The sequence below is a fragment of the Chanos chanos genome, chromosome 5, assembly GCF_902362185.1.
Source record: "Chanos chanos chromosome 5, fChaCha1.1, whole genome shotgun sequence".
Lineage (NCBI taxonomy): Eukaryota > Metazoa > Chordata > Actinopteri > Gonorynchiformes > Chanidae > Chanos > Chanos chanos.
The window spans coordinates 1,928,675-1,932,703 of NC_044499.1; the positions used below are offsets into that span (position 1 = coordinate 1,928,675).

Here is a 4,029-nt window from a genome sequence, read left to right on the forward strand (position 1 = left end):
GCATTAATTCAGAAGTTTAAAAAAAATAGCTGCTTTTTATTACTATGTAATAGTAACTCATTCGCTGATTGACAAAAGGGTTTCCACCAATGTACAAAGGCACTGGATCATTCCGAGCGAACAAGGGCACAATCGGAAGGTTCTGATTGGAGGAGAGTGGGAGGGGGAGGGAACTGCTGATGTCACCTTTTTTTTCTGGATGGACTGCATGATGTACATGTATGTGTGATTAAATAATTATGATGAAAAACTGGTGTCACTGAGCAGTTTGTGGCTTTGTGCATGGATCTTTGTGACTTTGAATATTTAGCATACTCGACTTATTCTGGTGTTTCTTGCCACACCAATTTCATTTTAAAATGTCAGTCAAAATTCAGTCACGCCCCCATACAGCCCTTCTACTGTGTCTTGTTTAACTGTTATCATTTCAGTAGCACTTTTTTCTCCCAAGTAAGTTCGAAATTAAGTAATTAATGGTAATATAATAAGACCACGATACACTCTAAAGGCCATGGAGAATGATATTTTTTCTTAATGGAGGAAAAGCTCTTGTAAAATGAAGCATGTTTTGCTGACAGGGATGTGACTCTTTGTTCAACATGTATCTCTTAACTTGTAATATTAGTTAGAAATGTGATGGAGTTTTGTCATTCCTGTGTTAAACTGGGTGTCTTGGGGATGGGGGGGGGGGGGGGTGCGGTCGAGATGCAAGAATGCTGTCACGTTATTTAGTGGCATTAGGCTTCATACAGTTTACGAGCTGTGGTAGTTTGTTTATGAGGTTAGGCGTAACAGTCTTCTTTGTGTCAAGCAAGAATATTTCAGTTTAAACCGTGGGGGCGGGGGGACTGGAGTCACTTTCTGTCAGTTCCGATTTCGGTTCCGTTTGTATGTGGTACAGAATATGATCCCAGTCAATCTGGTCTAAGTGAGAACAGTGACATCCTAACTTTTCAGCCTTGAATGTGGTCCGTGTGAAATTCGTCCTTCGCTTTCACATGTTAATTTAGAGGACAGCGGTGATCGTACATCAGTGCAAGGACAGCGAAGTCTTAGATTTAATAATCAAAACTGACTTTCGCTGGTTTTTTCGTTCCTGACATATTTATCACTGAAAATGTGTTAGTCTCCGCTCTCTACATCTAGGCACCGTCATGTCTGTGGTTTCCAAAACGTATTCCGCTTAATCACAATACAGATTTCACTGGTACACGAGGGTACCTACTCGTTGCAATCTCGTTCCATAATTGAAAACTGAATTCACTCGCAATAAACTGGGTAAATCAGACTTTAGTACCAATGTACTGGCATTCATTACTTAAACCACTGGGTGGCGAGAGTCAGTTGTCGATGTCCTCTTGAGTATGTGTGAATGGTGAGCACTGAGACGCCTCTCTCCGAAGTTGGCAGACCGGCTTGCGGGAGCGAGCATCGACGGGAGCGCCCATGGGAAAACAGGAGTGAGCCGAAGGAGTTTTTCGTACCGTCGAGGTGCCACTGCATTAGGAACTAGGAACTGGGAAGTGGATTTAAAGTAAAAACGGACAAAAGCACACTTTAAAGTCGTTGTCACAGGAGTCCATTTCTTTTCTGACGGGAATATTTCTGTTCAAACTCCAGGTAAGAGGGCGCATGCCGAAGTTGTATCTAAGAGTAATGTTAATACAGTGCTTCTCCGTACCTTGGAGGATTATTAGCTGTTAGCTGGCTGGCTAACTAGCAGGTTAGCCAGGTATGCTCTCAGAGTTCCAATGGCATTTTCCACAGGTATGCTAACCGTGCTAACCTGATTAGCTAAACGAACAGTAGCCCGCAGGACATCCCTCGCTGGAATGAGAGTCAACCTGTTCCGTCTTGTCTTTCCCGAATAGCTACAGATACTAACATTACCTGGTAGTTTCGAGTTTCTTTGTCAAACTGCCAATGTCAGTTCATTTATTTAATGTCAAAATAATTTACCAAACTTACTTAAAGTTGTCCCCCATCAGTTTTTAGGTTGACAGTCCTTTAACGGGTGTTTGGGACAGTAGCTCACAGGTAATCGGTCCGGAGTGCTTCTGACTTCTTTCCGGGCCTCGCCTCTCAGGATATCGACACCCCCTAATAGTACACCTTTCTTTAACATTCATTTGGACGTAAAAACGTAAATCGTTTTCTTTGCATTTTTTTCTTTTATTCTTTCACAACAGAAGATTACGTCTTAAACTATGTTAAGTGTTGATGCGCCAAAACACATCCCATGAAAACGTGAATTGTTTCTATGTTTGTTTTGTACAGTTGTAGAAAACTGGTCCTTTTTTATCTCTGGTAAGTTTTATCGTGAATGTTATTGTCATATATGAAGCTTGAAATGAGAATGTCTTTTAGAAAGACCCACGTGTCAACTTTTTAAAATGGATTATTTATCCGCATTTTCACTAAGGAATTGAGAATGTTTTAATTTTATATAAAAAATGCCGTTGGTGTCGGTTTTTTCGACCGCTTATCAAATCGCGCGTGCGCTGGAATTCAGGTCAATAGCTTTATAAACAGGTCTTACAGTGGCCTTACTGACAACACACTCTGGCTCCCATGACGAATGAACACAGATTGAAAATCAGTTGTTATCTTTGGTCCTTGCTGATTTTGAGGGAGAGAGAGAGAGAGAGCAAATGAGGTTTTCAGCAAGTCAATATTGCTCGATTTGGATTTAGTTATAAATCATGAATGCAAATCAAACCCAAAAGAGTGGAGCAGTGCAAATTCATTCGAGTTTACTGTAGGTAAAATTTAACACTAGACTACATAGGGCAATGTATTGCTCCCAACATTGCTGAGAACTTGTTAAGACAAACCCCCCTTTAGACTCATGCAAGCACAGAAGCACCTGGGAGAGAGAGAGAGAGAGAGAAGAGACTGCCTTTTTAAGTACATTGATGATTTGCTTATGCTGGATGATTTATGCATTTCCACCCACACCCCTTCTTAAACACCTCTACAGAAGAGTGGTTCTGCAGTTACCATGGTGATTGTGTCTGCCTGTTCACCCCAGAGGTGTGATGTTGGGGTGGGAGAGAGAGAGAGAGAGAGAGAGTGTGTCGAGGGGGTGTGGAGAACAAGGCAAAAGCACTGACAGAGAGAGAGAGCGAAAGAGAGATTATCCACTGACACTTCTACAATTTGTCATGTGTGAGAAGTTGTTCAGTGCTGGTAAGTGGACTGAGGAGAGGGTGACCTGGGATTGGTTTAGCTGGTGAAGGCTGTTCGCTGACAGAGAGACAAAGATGGTCCAGTGGAAATGCTGAGCAGTGCTTCACTCAGCCTGTTCTTTCATGCAGGTCCCAGGTGAGCGAGCGCTCTTATGTAAGAACATGTTTGTTTAATGTGCTGTATGCCATGTGTGCATGTGAATGGAAGACAGTGGGGAAGAAAGTGAACAGGCTGACTCATCTGATCTGTGTAAAAACTGTGAATGTGAGAGAGAGAGAGGGAGGAGGGGCAAGTGTGTCTGTGCGTGTGCCGGTGAATGTGTGTGTGCGCGCGCGTGTGTGTGTGTGTGAGAGAGAGTGAGAGTGCGAAATAGTAAGTGTGAATGGATCTTAGCTGCTCTGATAACCATGGACAAAGAACTCCCTGTATCATCATCTTCATCTCTCTCTCTGTCTCTCTCTCTCTCTTTCTTTTCCCTCTCATTGTTATTTTCTCTGTCCTCGGCAGTAGAGCTCTCTACATGGTGCTCTTATGCAATCACCCTGACTCTCAGTCTTTATGTTCTTTAAATAAAACCATTGGCACTGGCCAAGTCAGGTATCAGCTCTGCCCCCAGTCACCTGTGAGCTCAGCTCTGTTCACTGTGTCAGATCCCTGGTCATCTGTGAGCTCAGCTCTGTTCACTGTCTCAGGTCCCTGGTCATCTGTGAGCTCAGCTCTGTTCACTGTCTCAGATCCCTGGTCATCTGTGAGCTCAGCTCTGTTCCCTGCCTCAGGTCCCTGGTCATCTGTGAGCTCAGCTCTGTTCACTGCACATTCATGTTTTTTGTTTCAGGCATC

At 43.2% G+C, this 4,029-nt stretch overlaps 1 protein-coding gene across 1 annotated transcript in view; it reads left to right on the forward strand.

The window, feature by feature from the left end:
• Nucleotides 1–1,565: 1,565 nt before the first annotated feature.
• The window catches only part of LOC115811538 (rho GTPase-activating protein 12-like), a 36,777-nt gene continuing 34,313 nt past the window's right edge, over nucleotides 1,566–4,029 (forward strand). Inside the window, exon 1 of the mRNA XM_030773780.1 lies at nucleotides 1,566–1,620. The gene's annotated coding sequence lies outside the window, so the exon portion shown is untranslated. The remainder of the gene's footprint in view (nucleotides 1,621–4,029) is intronic.